The sequence below is a fragment of the Chlorocebus sabaeus genome, chromosome 17, assembly GCF_047675955.1.
Source record: "Chlorocebus sabaeus isolate Y175 chromosome 17, mChlSab1.0.hap1, whole genome shotgun sequence".
Taxonomy (NCBI): Eukaryota; Metazoa; Chordata; class Mammalia; order Primates; family Cercopithecidae; genus Chlorocebus; species Chlorocebus sabaeus.
In genome coordinates, this window is record NC_132920.1 from 30,137,442 (window position 1) to 30,158,539 (window position 21,098).

The 21,098-nt window shown below is 42.1% G+C and overlaps 1 long non-coding RNA gene across 1 annotated transcript; it reads right to left on the minus strand.

Annotated features, from left to right (window-relative positions):
- Positions 1–1,751: 1,751 nt before the first annotated feature.
- On the minus strand, positions 1,752–19,190 carry LOC140708850 (uncharacterized). The gene is made up of 3 exons (XR_012089089.1): positions 19,105–19,190; positions 6,798–6,851; positions 1,752–4,880 (listed from the first exon to the last, which is right to left on the minus strand). It is a non-coding gene; the product is annotated as an uncharacterized lncRNA (long non-coding RNA).
- Between the last annotated feature and the right edge of the window lie 1,908 nt (positions 19,191–21,098).

The window sequence follows — 21,098 nt, forward strand, 5'->3', positions numbered from 1 at the left end:
AAACTAAAAGCCTCTGCACAGCAAAGAAATAATCAGCAGAGTAAACAGACAACCCACAGAGTGGGAGAAAAATCTTCACAATCTACATATCTGACAAAAGATTAATATCCAGAATCTGCAAAGAATTCAAACAAATCAGCAAGAACAAAACAGACAATCCCATCAAAAAATGCACTAAGGACATGAATAAAAAATTCTCAAAAGAAATACACAAATGGCCAACAAACATATGAAAAAAATGCACAACATCACTAATGATCAGGGAAAAGCAAATCAAAACCACAATGCAATAACACCTTACTCCTGCAAGAATGACCATAATCAAAACGTCAAAAAAAAATAGATATTGACATGGATGTGATGAAAAGGGAACACTTTTACACTGCTGGTGAGAATGTAAACTAGTATAACAACTATGGAAAACAGTATGGAGATTCCTTAAATAACTAAAAGTAGATCTACTGTTTGATCCATCAGTCCCACCACTGGATATCTACCCAGAGGAAAAGAAGTCATTATACAAAGAAGATACCAGCATACACATGTTAATAACAGCACAATTTGCAATTGCAAAAATATGGAACCAGTCCAAATGCCCATCAGTCATCGAGAAGGTAAAGAAAATGATGCATATATGTATGTATGTGTGTGTGTGTGTATATATATATACACACCATGGAATTCTACTAAGCCATAAAAAGGAATGAAATAATGGCATTCCCAGCAACCTGGATGGAAATGGAGACTATTATTCTAAGTGAAGTAACTCAGGAATGGAAAACCAAACATAATATGTCCTCACTCATAAATGGGAGCTAAGCTATGAGGATGCAAAGGCATAAGAATGATAAAATGGACTTTGGGGACTCAGGGGAAGGGGGGTAGGGAGGTGAGAGATAAAAGACTACACATTGGGTACATTGTATGCTGCTCAAGTGATGGGTGCACCAAAATCTCAGAAATCAACACTAAAGAACTTATTCATGTAACCAAACACCACCTGTTCCCTCAAAAACCTATTGAAATTTTTAAAAAACTAAAAAACAAAACAACCCCATCCCCCAAAAAATAAATAAGGAAGACGTAAATAAGTGGGGAGAATACTATGTTCAAAGATTGGAATATTCAGTGTTGTTGAGGTACCAAGTCTCCCACAATTGATCTGTAGATTAAAGGCAATTGCAATCAAAATCCTGGCAGGCCTGAACCTAAAAATTAAAAAAAATAAAAAATAAAAATAAATCCTGGCAGGCTTTTTTAAAAAAGAAATTACCAAGCTGATTTTTCAATTTATGTGGAAATCTGAAGGACTTTGAATAGCCACAATGATTTTTAAAAAGAAGAAACTTGGAAAATACACACTACCTGATTACAAGACTTACTATAAAGCTCCAGGAATCAAAGCTGTGTTATTGGCATAAGGATAGCCATGAATCAGTGGAATAGAATAAAGGGTTCATGAATAAAACCACACATGTATGTCTCTAAAACATGCTTCAAGGGGAAAGGATAGTGTTTTCAACAAATGGTGCTGGAAAAAAAATGACAAGGAAAAGAAGTAACACCGTAACCAAAAACTCACTTGATATAAATCATAGATATAAACCTACGAGCTAAAGTTGCTAGCCTTCTAAAATAGTGCTACCCAATAGGCTATAATCTGAGTCACAAAAGTGAGCCACATCGGTAATCTTTAATTTTCTAGTAACCACATTTTAAAAAGTAAAAAGTAATCAGTGAAATTAATTTTAACAATATGTTTTATTTAATCCAATACATCCAAAATATAATTTTAGCATGTAATCAATATAAAAGATTATTGGCATATTTAAATTTTTTTCTCATAATTAGTCTTTCTTTAAATTGTCTTAGAGCCTCTAGGGCTTAGAAATTCCTTAATTTTACATCCTGCCATGTCAAGATTTCTTCCAGTTCCGGGGATTCTAGGATTTGCAGAAGACATCAGTACCATTTACATTTCCAACTCTGGGTCCAGCAAAGAAAAAGTACAGAGACATAGTAGGGGCTGGGACGCACCTTAGTCTCCTCCTCTCCCAGCCATCCTCCACACACCAGGCGCCTCACCCTGCGGCAAGCTAAGGGTTTCATGAAGTGCCAGGCACTGGTAGGAAGTGGTCAGGAGACACAGGAGAAACCGTGATCTCCGCAACCCGCCTCAGGAAGTCCTTCTGAAACCTACCCAGCCCCATTCCTGCCGCAGCCTGGGTGCTTTCCCCGGCGGAGCTCCACATCTGCAGAGGGTGATTCTAGAACACCCTTCCTCCCAGTAACCCAGGGCTCCCTCCTTCATCTGCTTCAGGTCTCACCTCGCAGGGCGCCTCTCGGGAAATCTCACACCGATAATAATAACGTAAAATTGCCCCGGCTCCTTTCATCTTCTGTGCTTTGCTTTTCTCTTAATCATCCTTTATTTTCGGACACCCCTGTAGTTGACTTCAGTAACTTTTATTGGCCATGTCTTTCAACTGAACGTAAATTCCTTGAGGGCCATGATTTGTGCCTGTTTGGATTTGACCCAAGCGCCTAGAATAGCGCCTGACGAAAAGTAGATGCTCAAAAAACGGGTTCTGAATAAATCTAGAGACCAGAACCTCTTAAAGTTGAGTCTGGGGCCGACAGGTCGGTATTTTCCCAATATGTGATTTTTGAGGTCCACAGGGGAGCGGTGGGGAGAGGCTTACCCAGGGTGGTGAGTGCAGCCTCAGTGGCAGAAATCCCCTTGCGCCCCCTCCTGCCGCAGAGGAAGACAGATCCCTGAGTAGCCTCCAGGGCGGAGTCCCGGGCGCTTCGGGGAGAGAGTCTGGGCCAAAGCGCCAAAATCCGCCGCTGTCGCTCAGCTGCAGCATGTTTCGCGCTGGGGAGCCTCTCCTGGTGGGCGACCGTCACGGACGATCGACGGGACCAGAAATTAGATTTGAGTCCAGAATCAAGGACCTTTTATCAGGGATTGGAGATGGCAGGGGGCCAGGATTAAGGGATATAGACAGCAGGTCCTGTCTGCTTAGGTCGCAAATGGGAAGAAGAGGTCGGATGCCAGGGTCCTGGACTCTCAGTGTTCGGGTGGGGCCAGAATCCTGGACTCTCAAGGCTGGGGAGGGGCCGCCCTCTAGGATCCAATAGGGTGTAGGTTCAGATGTCTGAGTCCTGGAGGTCCGGGGAGTGGCGGAGGAACCGCCCTCGGGTTCCCGATGGATTAGGGGCAAATGCGTAGCCCAGTCCGATCCCAGACATCCTTGTAACCCAATATAGTCTCCAACTCCGATGCCATGTCCTTCCCGGATCCCTCCGTACTAGGGCTGGAGACTCAACTAGAGGATTCCGGGGAGGAGGGATCTTCCTCTCTGGAAGCAGCAGAACAAATTTCAGGGACTCCAAGGCCTCGTTCCAAAAACACTGAAAGTCCAAAAACACTGAGAGTCCAAAAACACTGAGAGTCCAAGGCCTCATTCCAAAACCACTGAGAGGCTGCGTACTGGGAGCACAGTATGTCTGTGGGGTCCACCCGGACTCGGGAACCAGGTCTTAGGACCTGCAGACCTCCCTCTGCCTTGAGGTCAGAGTCCACAGCCACTAACTGGGAAAAAACATCTGTCGCGGGACGGGATCGCCCCCATGTGCACAGAGCCCTGTTCCGCGGCCGAGATCCGAAGGGGACCCTAGGGAGGTCCCAGGTGGGGAAGGGAAAGGGGAGCTGAGTGCCTGTCCTCAGTCCTTCGGCCACACGGGGGCGCTGCCGCTATGCGCTTGGTTTTTGATAAGCCCCTCTGGAGAGGACGGGGCGGCGGTCTAAGACAGAGATTGTTGACCCAGAAAGGATGTATCAGTGAGGTGGGGCTGGGGTTGTCCAAGGGGGTGGAAAGGCTTTCTAAGCCCTGGACTGCGCGGGGTTCCAGTTCTGCGGAACAGAGGAGGGCTCTGGAGCTGCCTCTGAAGTTTCCGATTCCTCCTTGCAAACCCTCTCTCCAGCCTTTTCATGGCAACACTCCAGGAAAATGGAAAGTTGATCATTTTTTTCTTCCACTCCTTAATCCTTTCCTGAGTGCTACTTTTAAATAATTTTATTTTAGAAGAGTTTTAAATTTACATAAAAGTTGCAAAGGTAGTACAGAGTTGCCATCCGCTGCATAGTCAGTTTCCCCTGGTGTGAACATCTCATTATTATGGTCCATTTGTCACAGCTAATGAAGCCATTTTTGTACCTTATTATTACTAAATAATAAACTGCAGACTTTATTTGGAGTTCATTAGCGTTCCCCTAATGTCCTTTCTGTGTTCCAGGATTCCATAGAGAATATCACATTACATTTAGTCTCCTTCATGCCTCCTTGGCCTCCTCTGGTCTGTGATAGTTCCTGAGATTTTCCTAATTTTTGATGCCCTTCACAATTTTGGGAAGTACTGACCAGATGTATTGTAAAATGTCCCTCAAGTTGAATTTAGTTAAGGTTTAGATCATGGTTAGTTAGACTATGGTTATGGATGTTTAGATGAGGTGAAGTGCTGTTCTCCAAATACCTTATCAAGAGTATATAATATCAATTTGATGTACCACTGTTGATGTTGAAGTTGACCATCCATATTTTAACTTCCTGTAGCTGCCACAACAAATGCCCTCAAAGCTGGCAACTTAAAACAACAGAAAATTATTCTTTCACAGTTCTGGAGGCCCAAAGTCCAAAATCAATATACAGGACCACACTCCCTCTGAAGGCTCTAGGAGCAAATCCATTCCTTGAGTCCTTCAGTTCCGGCAGCTGTAGGTCATTCATCACCATACCTTGGCTTGTAGCCCCATTGTTCCAATCTCTGCCTCCTTCTTTACATCGCCTTCTCCTCTTCTGACTCTCTCTTCTGTGTACCTGTTTGGAAGACACTTGTCATTGGATTTAGAGCCCACCTGGGTCGTCCAGGAGGATCTCCTCATTTCAATATCCTTAGCTTAATTACATCTGCAAAGACCCTTTTTCCAAACAACTTGACATTCACAGCTTCTGGGGACTAGGACAGAAACATATCTTTGTGGGGACCACCATTCAACCCACTACATCTGGCTAAGCTAATATTTCCAGAATGGCAGTCCACCAGTGCACCCCAGGTTACAATCCTCATTCTCATTCCCAAATAAACTCAACGTATTTGGACATTTCTCTAATGTCTTTTTTTTTTAGGTAGAATAATCTGGTGTCAGAAGTGATCCTGAAGAAGGATTACCTCCGGAAGAGACTTTTACAGAGTTTGTTGCTTGATTTCTTGCCTCTGTTTCTGAACATCTTTTAAGAGTAAACTTCACTTTCTAAAAAGGTGGGTATATGTCAACCCTTTAGAAGCTGTTTGGGCTGTTGTCACCATTCAATGACAGACTTCAGTCTCCCCAAAGAGAAATTATCTGTTGTCAGGATAAACTGGTACATGAATAAACAAAATTGCCATTAGGTGGCGCACCAGTCTCAAGAAAAATGACAGGATGGACAATTAGATCACAGGCTGCCCACCAAGTAAAAACAAAAATCCTATGCTAGGCACACTGTTAAAAAACAAATCGCTCCAACCCCTACCATTTCCTCACAAGGATTATAGAATTTTTCTTTTGCTGTTGAGAAATTAATAAGAGGCAGAACAGGATGCCAAAATTCCAAAGCATCCAATATAGGCCCTCTTCTGGGACTCCTGTCAACTATATGTTCAAAATTTATGGTTGGTGGCTCATGCCTGTAATTCCAGCACCTTGGGAGGCCGAGATGGAAGGATCGCTTGAGCTCATGAGATTGAAACCATCCTGGGCAACATAGCAAGAGCTCATCTCTATTTTAAAAAATCAAAATAAATAAGAAAAAAAATTAAGGTCCTCTCTTGTGTACGTTTTGAAATCAACAAGTAGAGTACACCAAAGTTAATTTGGATCTTCAATGGCCATCCTTGGGGTCTTTTGAGTTCCCCAAACTTGTCTTTCTTAAAACAAAACTAGAAGACCACGGTCCTAAAATTAATGTGAACGGGAGGCTTACTTTACTTGGTACTTCAAAGTTTCAAAATGCATTCAGGATTCGAAAATTGTCTCCCTCTAAGATTCTATCACAAAATTAACTGAGACAAACAAACAGTTGAGAAAGGACAACAAGGCTCTAGGGCCCCAGATTCTTCCCTCTTCCGAGGAGATTTCCTGTTCTCTTTCTTCTATTCTTCTCTATCCACCTTTGGCTGAATTACCTTTCCCTCCAATTCCTCACTTCCACTAACCCTGAACCTGGACTGTTAAAACTTATTCCCTTAATGGCCGGGAGCGGTGGCTCACGCCTGTAATCCCAGCACTTTAGGAGGCCGAGGTAGGCAGATCACGAGGTCAGGAGATGGAGACCATCCTGGCTAACACGGTGAAACCCTGTCTCTACTAAAAATACAAAACATTTTTTAGCTGGGCGTGGCAGCGGGCGCCTGTAGTCCCAGCTACTCAGGAGGCTGAGGCAGGAGAATGGCGTGAACCTGGGAGGCGGAGCTTGCAGTGAGGTGAGATCGCGCCACTGCACTCCAGCCTGGGCGACAGAGCAAGACTCCGTCTCAAAAAAATAAATAAATAAACTTATCCCCTTAATGTTAAACTTACTGATTTCCTAAAACCAAAATTTCTTTCTTTTTTTTGAGCAAAGCTGAACTTCGAGCCATTGCCAAGCAATTCCCCAGGGTCACTGAGGACCCTTACCCATTTGCTGATTAATTCAACACAGCACTTCCGGCTTCTCAGCTAGGTTTTTCTAACACATACCAGTTAGTTCACATACCTGTTGGTGAAGGGCAGGCCCATTACTGGATGGACAATCCTCCTTGGTGTGACACTGTGGAGGGAGGGGCTATTTAGGCAAAAACACCTTCAAAGACTATGATAAAAGCCAGAAGCTTAGAAAAAAACCCATGAGGCAATATTTGAGGATTTTTGTAAAACCTTAGATGAAATAATATCCAAACCTATGCCCACGAACCTAATAAAGTAGTTTACAATCATTACACTTGGATCCAGGTCATGTTTGAAGAAAATTCTGCATTACCTATAGATGTTAAATCTACTTGAGTAGGGCCGGGCGCGGTGGCTCAAGCCTGTAATCCCAGCACTTTGGGAGGCCGAGACGGGCGGATCACGAGGTCAGGAGATCGAGACCATCCTGGCTAACACAGTGAAACCCTGTCTCTACTAAAAAAATACAAGAAAATTAGCCGGGCGTGGTGGCAGGCGCCTGTAGTCCCAGCTACTCAGGAGGCTGAGGCAGGAGAATGGCGTAAACCCGGGAGGCGGAGCTTGCAGTGAGCCGAGATTGCGCCACTGCACTCCAGCCTGGGGCACACAGCAAGACTCCGTCTCAAAAAAAAAAAAAAAATCTACTTGAGTAGCCTTTAATTCTAAGTTTGTGAATGGCTTTTCTTCAAAACGTTCTGAGCTTGGTAAAAGAGCCAGCATGAAATGGGAAACTATGCCCACTTCTGATCTTGTCCATTTGGCAAATCAGTTGTCTGACTCCTTGAGAACACTATTAAGAAAACTGCTAAAATTCTTGGCGGGATGTGGTGGCTCATGCCTCTAATCGCAGCACTTTGGGAGGCCGAGGCAGGCAGATCATGAAGTCAGGAGATCGAGACCATCCTGGCTAACATGGTGAAACCCCGTCTCTACTAAAAATACAAAAACAAAATTAGCTGGGCATGGTAGTGGGCGCCTGTAGTCCCAGCTACTCAGGAGACTGAGGCAGGAGAATGGCATGAACCCAGGAAGTGGAGTTTGCAGTGAGCCGCGATCATGCCACTGCACTCCAGCCTAGGCAACAAAGCAAGACTCCATCTCAATTAAAAAAAAAAAAAAAAAATTTAAATTCACAAAAATTTAAATACTACCGAGCATCCTCTGACCACATGGAATAAAACTAGAAATCAATAACAAGAGGAATTTTGGAAACCACAAAAACACATGGAAATTAAACAATATGCTCCTGAATGACTGGTGGGTCAATGAAGACATTAGGCGGAAAATTTAAAAATTTTTTGAGGGAGAGGGGTAGAGGAAGATGGCCAAATAGAAGATTTTACCAACTGACCCCCTGATGCAAAGGTACCAATTTATCAACAATCTACACCAAAAAAAGCACCTTCACAAGAACCACTCACAGTACTTGTTAGAGGAGGAAGAGTACAGCAATTGTGAGACATTGCATTGAACACAGTGGTGCCCTGATACAGCAGAAAGCAAAACCGCGTTGAATTCAGCTGATGCTGCCAACCAAGACAGTATCTAAGCCAGCCCTAACCAAAGGTGAATCAACCATTCCAGTGGTCAAAACTTGAGTTCTGGCTGGGTGCAGTGGCTCACACCTCTAATCCCAGCACTTTGGGAGGCTGAGGCAGGTAGATCACCTGAGGTCAGGATTTTGAGACCAGCCTGATCAATATGGAGAAACCCTATCTCTACTAAAAATACAAAAGTCAGCCGGACATGGTGGCGCATGCCTGTAGTCCCAGCTACTCGGGAGGCGGAGACAGGATAATTGCTTGTACCCATGAGGCGGAGGTTGCAGTAAGTCGAGATCACGCCTCTGCACTCCAGCCTGGGTGACAGAGTGAGACTTAATCTCAAAAAACAAAACAAAACAAAAACAAAAGAAAACTTGAGTTCTGCCAAGCCTCACCATCATGGGTGAAAAGGCTCTAGGGCTCTAGGGCTCTAAAAAAACTTGAAAGTCAGTTTAGGCCACAAGGACTGGAACTCCTAAGCAAGTCCTAGTGCTGAATTGGGCTCAGAGCCACTGGACTGGAGGAGCACACGGCCTACTGAGACACCAGCTAGGGTGGCTAAGGGAGTGCTTGCACCACCCTTCCCCCAAACCCAGGCTGCAGAGCTCATGGATCCAAGAGAGACTCTTTCCTTCCACTTGAGAAGAGAGAGAAGAGTAAAGAGGACTTTTTTTGCATCTTGGATGCCAGCTCAGCCACATTAGAATAGAGCACCAGCCAGAATCATGCGGTCCACTCTCCAGGCCCTAGCTCCCAGATCACATTTCTAGACACACCCTGGGCTGAAAGGGAACCCACTGCCTGGAAGGGAAGAAGCCAGTCCTGGCAGGACCCATCATGTACTGACTAAAGAGCCCTTGGGCCCTGAATAACCAGCAGCAATAGCCAGAGAGTATGCCATGGGCTTTGGGTGAGACTCTGTGGCTTCCTGGCTTCAGGTGAAACTCACCACATTCCCACCTTTGGTGGCTATAGGGTGAGACACCTGCTTCAGAAAAGTGAAGGGAAAAGTAAAGAAGGCTTAGTCCTGCACCTTAGGTACCAGCTTGACCACAGGAGGGTATAACACCAAGCAGGCTCTTGGGGTCCCTGATTCCAGGCCTTGGATCTTGGATGGCATTTTTGGGCCTGCACTGGGGCAAAGGGGAGCCCACTACCCTGAATGGTAAGTCCCAGACCAGGCAACATTCATCACAAGCTGAGAGCCCTCGAGTCTTAAGAAAACATCGGCAGTAGCCTGGCAATACTCTCCATGGGCCTGTGGTGATGTCAGCCATAGGGTGAGGCTCCTCTGCCTGTGGAAAGGGGAGAGAAGAGTGGGAAAGACTGCATCTCATGGTTTGAATGCCAGCTCAGTCACGGTACAATAGAATACCAGGTGGAGTTCTAAGGTTTGTTATGCCGGCCCTTGGCTTCCAGACAGCACCTCTGGACCTGCCTGGGTCCTAAGGGAAGCCACCATCCCAAATGGAAGGACACAAGCCTGTCTGGCTTCACCACCTGCTAATTGTAGACTCCCCAGGGCCTTCAGTGAACATAGGCAGTAGCCAGGTAGTGGTCACAGCCACCCTTGGGTGAGAATCAGTGCTATGCTGGCTTCAGGTCTCATCCAGCACAGTCCCAGTGGTGGTGGCCACAGGGCTACTTGTGTCACCTTACCACCAGCTCCAGGTGGCCCAGCACAGAAAAGGAGACTCCATATGTTTGGGAGAAAGTGAGGGAAGAGAGCAAGAGTCTCTACCTGGTAATCCAGAGAATTCTTCCTGGTCTTATCCAAGACCACCAAGGCAATACCTCTACAAGTTTGGAATAACCACAGTGCTACTGGGCTTGAGATGCCCCCTAATGCACATATGGCTTAGATCATAACACCCAAGTCCTTTTGAATACCTGGAAAACCTTCCCAGGAAGGACAGGTACATATAAACCCAGACTGCAAAGACTACAATAAATACCTAACTCTTTAATGCCCAGACACTGATGAACATCTACAAGCATCAGCACCATTCAGGAAAACATGACCTCAGCAAACCATCTAAATAAAGCACCAGAGACCAATCTTGGAGAAACAGAGACATGTGACCTTTCAGACAAAAAATTCAAAATAACCGCTTGAGGAAATTCAAAGAAATTCAAGATAACACAGAGGAGTTCGGAAGTTTATTGGATAAATTTAACAAAGAGATTGAAATAATTGAAACAAATCAAGCAGATATTCTGCAGTTGAAAAATGCAACTGATATACTGCAAGACGCATCAGTCTCTTAATAGCAGAATTAATTTTAGAAAGAAGAAAGATTTAGTGAGGTTGAAGACAGGCTATTTGAAAATACAGAGGAGACAAAAAAAAAAAAAAAAGACACAGGCATACAAGATCTAGAAAATAGCCTCAAAAGGGAAAATCTAAGAATTACTGGCCTTAAAGAGGAGGTAAAGAAAAGAGATAGAGGTAGAAAGTTTATTCAAAGGGATAATAACAGAGAACTTCCCAAACCTAAAGAAAGATATAAATATCCAAGTAAATGAAGGTTATAGAACACCAAGCAGATTTAACCCAAAGAAGACTACCTCAAGGCATTTAATAAGCAAACTCCCAACGGTCAAAGATAAAAATACAATATCCTAAAAGCAGCAAGAGATAAAGAACAAATAGCATACAATAGAGCTCGAATACATCTGGCAACAGACTTTTCAGCGGAAACTTTACAGGTCAGGAAACAGAAGCATGACATATTTAAAGTACTGAAGGAAAAGAACTTTTACCCTAGAATAGTATATCCAGTGAAAATATCCTTCAAACAGAAAGGAGAAAAAAAGACTTTTCTAGACAAACAAAAGCTGAAGGATTTAATTAACACCAGAACTGTCTTACAAGAAATGCTAAAGGGAGTATTCAATCAGAAAGAAAAAGATATTAATGAGCAATAAGAAATCATCAGAAGGTACAAAACTCACTGGTAATAGTTTAGGACACAGAAAAAAAAACACAGAATATTATTATAACAAGGATACTGTGGTATATAAACTACTCATATTTTAAGTACAAAGAGTAAAAGATGAACCAATAAAAAATAACTGCAACAACTTTTTAAGACATAGATTTTACAATAAGATATAAATAGAAACAACAGGTTAAAAAGCAGGGGATGAAGTTAAGGTATAGAGTTTTTATTAGTTTTCTTTTTGCCTGTTTGTTTATGCAAACAGTGTTCAGTTGTTATTAGCTTAAAATAATGGGTTATAAGATATTATTTGTAAGCTTCAAATCAAAAAACATGCAACAGATACCCAAAAAACAAAAAGCAAGAAATTAAATCGTATCACCAGAGAAAATCACCTTCACTAAAAGGAAGATATGAAGGAAAGAATGAAGGAAGAGAAGATCACAAAACAACTAGAAAACAAATAACAAAATGTCCTTCCTTATCAATAATAACATTGAATATTAATGGACTAAACTCTCCAGTCAAAAGACAACATGACTGAATGGATAAAATAACAGGACCCAATGATCTGTTCCCTACAAGAAACACATGTTGCCTATTAAAAAACACATAGACTGAAAATAAAGGAATGGAAAAAGATATTCCATGCCAATGGAAATCAAAAAGAGCAGGAGTAGTTACACCTATATCAAACAAAATAGATTTTGAGACAAAAACTACAAGAAAAGACAGAAAAGGTCACTAAATAATGATAAAAGGGTCAATTCAGCAAGAGAATATAACAATTGTAAACAGATACATACCCAACACTGAAGCACCCAGTTATATAAAGCAATTATTATTACAGCTACAGAGAGATCAATCTGAATACAATAATAGCTGGAGACTTTAGCGTCACACTTTCAGCACTGAACAGATCATTTAGACAGAAAATCAACAAAGAAACATTGGACTTAATCTGCGCTACAGACTAAATGGAACAATAGATATTTACAGAGCATTCCGTCCAATGGATGCAGAATACACATTTTTCTCCTCAGCACATGAATCATTCTCGAGGATCATTCTCAAGGATCTATATGTTTGTCACAAAACAAATCTTAAAACATTCACAAAAATTGAAATATCAAGCATTTTGCCTGGCCAAAATGGAATAAAACTAGATATCAATAACAAGAGCAATTTTGGAAACCATACAAACACATAGAAATTAAACAACATGCTCCTGAATCACTGGTGAATCAATGAAGACATTAAGAAGAAAACTGAAAAATTTCTTGAAGCAAAGGATAATGGAAACACAACACACCAAAACTTCTGGGATACAGTAAAAGCAGTGCTAACAGGGAAGTTTATAGCTGTAACTGGCTACATCAAAAAAGAAAAAAACTTCAAATGAACAGTCTAACAATGCATCTTAAAGAACTAGAAAAGCAAGGGCAAACCAAACCCAAAATTAGTAGAAGAAAAGAAATAAAGATCAGAGAAGTAAATGAATTTGAAATGAAGAAAACAATACAAAAGATGAATGAAACAAGTTAATTTTTTGCAAAGTTAAACAATATTGACAAACCTTTAGCCAGACTAAGAAAAAAAGACAGAAGACCCAAATAAATAAAGATTAAAAAGGACAGATTACAACTGATATTGCAGAAATTCAAAGAATCATTAATGGCTACTCTGAGTAAGTATATGCCAATAAATTGAAATACCTAGAAGAAATGGATAAATTCCTAGACACATACAACCTACCAAGACTGAACAGTGAAGAAATCCAAAACCTGAACAGACCAATAGCAAGTAATGAAAGTCATAATAAAAAGTCTCCCAGCAAAATAAAAGCCCGGGACCCGCTGGTTCCACTGCTAAATACTACCAAACATGTAAAGAAAAACTAATACCAATCTTAGTCAAACTACTCCAAAAAGAAGAGGAGGGAACACTTCCAAATTCATGCTAGGAGGCCAGTATTACCCTGATACCATAATCAGACAAAGGCACATCAAAATAAAGAAAACTGGCTGAGTGCAGTAGCTCACGCCTGTAATCTCAACACTTTGGGAGGCTGAGGCAGGTGGATCACTTGAAGTCAGGAGTTCAAGACTAGCCTGGCCAACATGGTGAGACTATCTCTGCTAAAAATGCAACAATTGGCCAGGTGTGGTGGCATGTGCCTATAGTCCCAGCTACTTGGAAGGCTGAGGCAGTAGAATCGCTTGAACCCAGAAGGTGGAGGTTACAGTGAACTGAGATCATGCCATTGCATTCCAGCCTGGGTGACAGAGCAAGACTCTATCTACAAAAAGAAAAGAAAAGAAAATTATAGGCTAATATCACTGATAAATATTAATGCAGAAATCCTCAGCAAAATACTAGCAAATCAAAATCAGTAACACATTAAAAAAGATAGTTCATCATGACCAAGTGGGATTTATCCTAGGGATGCAAGGATGATTCAAAGTATGCAAATCAATCAATGTGATACATCATATCAACAGAATGAAAGACAAAAACCATATGATTATTTCGATTGATGGTGAAAAAGCATTTGATAAAATTCAACATTCCTTCATGATAAAGACCCCCAAAAAACTAAGTATAAAAGGAACATGGCTTAGCATAATAAAAACCATATACAACAGACCCACAGGTGTATCACATTGAATGTGGAAAACTTGAAAGCCTTTCCTCTAAGATCAGGAACACAGCAAGGTTGCCTTCTTTCACAACTGTTATTCAACATAGTATTGAAAGTCCTACTTAGAGCAATTAGACAAGAGAAAGAAATAGAGGTCAAATTCTCTTTGCTTGCAGATGATATAATCTTACATTTGGAAAAATCTAAAGACTCCACCAAAAAACTATTAGAACTAATAAGCAAATTCAGTAAACTTGCAGGATACAAAATCAACATACAAAAATTAGTAGCAGGCTGGGCATGGTGGCTCACACCTGTAATCCCAGCAATTTGGGAGACCGAGGCAGGCAGATCACTTGAGGCCACATGTTCAAGACCAGCCTAGCCAACATGGTAAAAACCCCATCTCTGCTAAAAATACAAAAAATTAGCCAGGCGTGGCCATGGGTCTCTCTAATCCCAGCTAACTGAGAGGCTGAGGTACAAGAATCACTTGAACACAGGAGGCAGAGGTTGCAGTGAGCAGAGATCACGCCTCTGCATTTCAGCCTGAGCGACAAAGTGAAAGTCTGTCTCAAAAAACAAAAAAAAAATTAGTAGCAGCAGGACGCGGTAGTTCATACCTATAATCTTGTCACTTTAGGAGACCGAGGCAGGAGGATCACTTGAGTCAAAGAGTGCAAGGCCAGCCTAGGCAACATAGGGAGACCCCCGACTGTACAAAAAGAAAATTTTTTTTTTGAGACGGAGTCTCGATCTGTCCCCCAGGCTGGAGTGCAGTGGCGCCATCTCGGCTCACTGCAACCTCCGCCTCCCCGGTTGACGCCATTCTCATGCCTCAGCATCCCGAGTACCTGGGTCTACAGGCGCCCGCCACGATGCCCAGCTAATTTTTTTGTATTTTAGTAGAGATGGGGTTTCATCATGTTGGCCAGGATGGTCTCGATCTCCTGACCTCGTGATCCGCCTGCCTCAACCTCCCAAAGTGCTGGGATTACAGGCGTGAGCCACCGCTACCAGCTAAAAAAAAAAAAAAAACAAATTTTAATTAGCTGAGTGTAGTGTCACCTGCCTGTGGTCTCAACTACTTGGCAGGCTGAGGTGGTAGGTTGAGGCTGCAGTGAGCTATGATCCCACCACTACATTAGTCAGTAGTACAAGATCCATTCAATGAGTGAGATAGACCAATCTATTTTAATGTAACAGAATACAAATATTTAACGATAGGGATTCAGGTTGTATCTAACCTCTAAGAAATTACCACTTGCTAAGACTTCCAGTACTATGCTGAATAGAAGTGATGAAAGTGGGGATCCTCGTCTTGTTCCAGTTCTCACGGAAAATGCTTTCATCTTTTTCCCATTCAGTATAATGTTGGCTGTGGATTTGTCATAGATGGCTTTCTGTGTCAATTTTGCTGAGAGTTTTAATCATAAAGGGATGCTGGATTTTGTCAAATGATTTTTCTGCATCTATTGAGATGATCATATGATTTCTGTTTTTAAAATCTGTTTATGTGGTGTATCACATTTATTGACTTGTGTTTTTTTGTTTTTTGGCTTTGGGAGGTGGGTTTAGTAGAGATGGGGTTTCACCATGTTGGCCAGGCTGGTCTTGAACTCCTCATCTCAAGTGATCTGCATGTCTCAGCCTCTCAAAGTGCTGGGATTACAGGCATGAGCCACCACACCTGGACTGACTTGTGTATGTTAAACCATCCCTGCATCCCTGGTTTGAAACCCACTTAATCATGCTAGATTATCTTTTATATGCTGTTGGATTCAATTAGCTAGTATTTTATTGAGTATTTTTGCATGTTCATCAGGGATATTGGTCTAGCCAGAGCAATCAGACTAGAGAAAGAAATAAAAGGCATCCAAATCGGAAAAGAGAAAGTCAAATTATCGCTATCCACTGATGACATGATCATATACCTAGAAAACCCTAAAGACTCATCGAAAAAGGTCCTAGATCTGATAAATGGATTCAATAAAATTTCAGGATACAAAAATCAATGTAGACAAATCAGTAACACCAACAGTGACCAAGCTGAGAATCAAATCAAGAACTCAACCCCTTTTATGGCAGCTGCAAAAACAAATAAAATATGTAGGATATACCTAACCAAAGAGGTGAAAGGCTTCTGCAAGAAAAACTACAAAACACTGCTGAAAGAAATCATAGATGACACAAACAAATGGAAACACATCCCATTTTCATGGATGGGTAGAATCAATATTGTGAAAATCACCATAATACCAAAAGCAATCTATAAATTCAATGCAATTCCCACCAAAATAACATCATCATTCTTCACAGAATTGGAAAAAAAACAATCCTAAAATGCATATGGAACCAAAAAAGAGCCTGCATAGCCAAAGCAAAACAAACCAGAAAAGAACAAATCTGCAGGCATCACATTAGCTGACTTCCAACTATACCACAAGGCTATAGTCACCAAAACAGCATGGTATGGGTATAAAAATAGGCACATAGACCAATGGAATAGCATAGGGAACCCAGAAATGAAACCAAATACAGCCAACTGATCTTTGACAAAGCAAACAAAAACATAACGAAAGGACACCCTGTTCAACAAATGGTGCTATGATAATTGTCAGGCCACATGTAGAAGAACGAAACTGGATCCTTATCTCTCACCTTATATAGAAACCAACCCAAGATGGATCAAAGACTTAAATCTGAGACCCAACACCATAAACATTCTAGAATATAACATCAGAAAAACTCTGCTAGACATTGTTGAGGCAAAGAGTTCATGACCAACAACCCAAAAGCAAATGCAACAAAAACGAAGATAAGTAGATGGGACTTAATTAAACTAGAAAGCTTCTGCACAGCAAAAGAAATAATCAACAGAGTAAACAGACAGTCTACAGAGTGGGAGAAAATATTCCAAACTATGAATCTGACAAAGAACTAATATCCAGAATCTACAAAGAATTCAAACAAATCAGCAAGAAAAATAAATAATCCCATCAAAAAGTACACTAAGGACATAAATAGACAATCTTCAAAAGAAATATACAAATGACCAACAAACATGAAAAAATGCTCAATATCACCAATTCTCAGAGAAATGTAAGTCAAAGCCACAATGCCATACTACCTTATTCTTGCAAGAATGGCCATAAAAAAATAAAATAGATGTTGGCGTGAATGTGGTGAAAATGGAGCATTTTCATACTGCTGGGAGGAATGTAAAGTAGTACAAACACTACGGAAAATAGCTTAGAGATTCCTTAAAGAACTAAAGCTAGATCTGTCATTTGACCCAGATCTATCTCACTACTGGATATCTACCCAAAGGAAACAGAGACATTATACCAAAAAGATACTTGAGGCTGGGTGCGGTGGATCATGCCTGTAATCCAAGCACTTTGGGAGGCGGAGGCGGGCAGATCACGAGGTCAGGAGATCAAGACCATCCTGGGTAACACAGTGAAACCCCGTCTCTACTAAAAATACCAAAACAAAATTAGCCGGACATGCTGGCGGTCGCCTGTAGTCCCAGCTACTCAGGAGGCTGAGGCAGGAGAATGGCGTCAACCCAGGAGGTGGAGGTTGCAGTGAGCCGAGATAATGCCACTGTACTGCAGCCTGTGCAACAGAGCCAGACCTTGTCGCAAAAAAAAAAAAAAGAAAAAAAGAAAAAGATATTTGTACAAGCAGATTGATAGCAGCACAATCCATGATTGCAAAAATATGGAACCGGCCCAAATGCCCATCAATCAATGAATGGAAAAACAATGATTGGATAAAAAAAACTATATATATATATAATGGAATACTACACAGTCATAAAAAGAAAAGAAATAATGGCATTCAAAGCAACCTGGATGAAGTTGGAGACCATTATTCTAAGTGAATTAACTCTGGTATGGAAAACCAAGCATTGTATGTTCTTACTTATAAATGGGAGCTAAGCTATGAGAACACAAAGGCATAAGAATGATACTTTGGGAACTGGTGGGGGAAGGGTGGGAGGGAGGTGAGGGATAAAAGACTATACATTGTGTACAATGTACACTAATTGGGTGCTAGATGTACCAAAATCTCAGAAATCACCACCAAAGAACTTATCCATGTAAACAAACACCACCTGTTCCCCAAAAACTATTGGAATTTTAAAATGTTTTAAATAAATAAAATTAAAAGAAATTTAAAAATGGATTATTTGCTTTCAAAAAAAAGAAATCACCACTTGTACAGCTTCTGTGTAATGTGAAATATGAATATCCACAATTACATGAAAAGCTGTTAAAAATAATCCTCCCAGTCCAGGCATGGTAGCTCACACATGTTATTCCAGCTACTGGGAAGGCTAAGGTGAGAGAATCCCTTGAACTCAGGAGTTCGAGGCTGCAGTGAGCTATGATGGCGCCACTGCACTCCAGCCTGGGTGACAGAGAGAGACCCTGTCTCTAAACAACAGCAATAATAATCCTTCCTTTTTCAACTCAATATTTGTGTAAGGCTAGATTTTTCAAAACATACAGTTCAATCAACGTAAGAGAATGGCTAGGATGCAGCTGGAGGCCATAAACCTAAGTGACTTAATACAGGAACATAAAACCAAATACTGCATCTTCTCACTTATAATTGGGAGCTAAACACTGAGCACACATGGACATAAACATGCCTACAACAGACACTGCAGACGACTAGAGTGGAGAGGGTGGGGACATGGGTTGAAAAACTTCCTGTGGGTACTCTGTTCACTACCTGAGTGACAGGATCCATACCCCAAACCTCAGCATCAGACAACATACCCATGTAACAAATCAGCACATGTACCCCCTGTATCTTTTTTTTTTTTGGAGACAGTTTCACTCTTATTGCTCAGGTTGGAGTGCAATGACGTGATCTCGGCTCACCGCAACCTCCGCCTCCCGGGTTCAAGCGATTCTCCTGCATCAGCCTCCTGAGTAGCTGGGATTACAGGCATGCACCACCACGCCCGGCTACTTTTGTATTTTTAGTAGAGACGGGGTTTCTGCATGTTGATCCAGCTGGTCTCAAACTCCCGATCTCAGGTGATCCACCTGCCTCAGCCTCCCAAAGTGCTGGGATTACAGGCGTGAGCCACCGCGCCCGGCCACTCCCTGTATCTAAAATAAAAGTCAAAATTTCTAAAACTAGTAAAGAAGAGAATGTATGCTATGAGCCAAAATGACGCTTGCAAAATTTTCCAAGAACGACACTTACGAAAATGAAAAATAATCACTCTTCTTGTTACCAAAAATCTTGGTAGCTGCAGAAGGTGGGATCTTTCCTCATTGGGAGTCGCAGAGCCAATACATGAAACCGAAAGTGAGCCTCAAGCAGAGCAAGCTTTATTTCCTGCACAGGACTTCTAAAGAGAGAACAACTCTCCCCAATCAACTTCTCCGCTAGCGGAGCGGCTAGTGAGGAGTGAGGGGGCTAAAACGTAGTATTGCTCTAATGGAGGGGCTGGGCATTAAAAGTGAGGGGGAGGAATATTCATATGTTTTATGGGAACAGGCATTGAACTTCTCCAAACCGGTAATACTGCTTTCCTTTCGGTCCTTTTAGGACTTCTACTCACTGTCATGGAGATTGTCAACTGTCATGGCACGGATGGGAGTGCAATTTAGCTTGGAAACGGGATTACAATGAAGCGCCAGGTCTTTCTGAAGTCATTTGGCCGGCTCTCTTGGTTGTAACGAGTCTCAGCTGGTTTGACCTCAAAGGCAACTTATTGAATCAGATCCTGTTTTTTTGTTTTATTTTTTGTTTCTTTTTTTTTTCCCCAGACGTCTCACTCTGTCGCCCAGGTTGGAGTGCAGTGGTGTGATCTCGGCTCACTGCCAACTACCACCTCCCGAGTTCAAGCAATTCTCCCGAGTAGCTGCAATTACAGGCGTGCACCACCACACCCAGCTAATTTGTGTATTGTTAGTAGAGAAGGGGTTTCATCATGTTGGCCAGGTTAGTCTTGAACTCCTGACCTCGTGATCTGCCCTCCCCAGCCTACCAAAATGCTGCGATTACAGGCGTGAGCCACCGTGCCCTGCCTATACATTGTTAATTTTGGAAAAATTAAAAGTTAGGTGGGTTTTTTGCATTAAAAATGTTATTTCCGCTCAAGAGATCAAGACCATCCTGGCGCACGCCTGTAGTCCCAGTTACTGGGGAGGCTGAGGCGGGAGAATCGCTTGAACCCGGGAGAAGGAGGTTACGGTGAGCCGAGATCGTTCGACTGCACTCCAGCCTGCGGACAGAGCAAGACTCTGACTCAAAATAAAATAAAATAAAATAAAATAAAATAAAATAAAATAAAATAATAAAATAAAATAAAATAAAATAAAATAAAATAAAATGTTGTTTCCATTAACATGTAATGGGTTATTAATGTTATATTAAATGAATTAATATTTTTAATATTTTGTTTTAATCTGTTTTAATTTATATATGATAAAACTTGACACAAGCCACAGAAACAAAATTTATTTGGGTCCTCACTAATTTCTTTTTTCTTGTTACCCAGGATGGAGGGCAATGGCGGGATCTTGGCTCACGGCAACCTCCGCCTCCTGGGTTCAAGCGATTCTCCTGCCTCTACCTCCCAAATAGCCAGGCCTCTACCTCCCAAATAGCCAGGATTACAGTCATGCGCCGCCACCACGCCCGGCTAATTTTTTGGATTTTTAGTAGAGATGGGGTTTCTCCATATTGGTCAGGCTGGTCTCGAACTCCCAACCTCAGGTGATTAGCCCGCCTTGGCCTCCCAAAGTGCTGGGTGTACAAGCGTGAGCCACCGCGCCCAGCCGGGTCCTCACTAATTTCTAAGCGTGCACAGAGATACTGAAACCTAAAAGTTTAAGAACCGCGGGCTAATTGCTGGGGGCGATGGCTCTCGCCTGTAATTCCAACACTTTGGGATTTAAAACAATACAGTATTTAACAATACAGGCTAACGCCTGTAAACACAGTACCTTGGGAGGCCGACGTGGACGAATCGCTTGAACCCAGGAGTTTGAGACTAGCCTTGGCAACATGGCGAAAACCCCACTCTACAAAATACAAAAACAAAATCGCCGGGTAGGCGGGTCGCAGTGGCTGACGCCTGTAATCCCAGCACTTTGGGCGGGTGAGGGGGGCGGATCACGAGGTCAAGAGATCGAGACCATTCTGGCTAACACAGTGAAACCCCGTCTCTACTAAAAATATAAAAAATT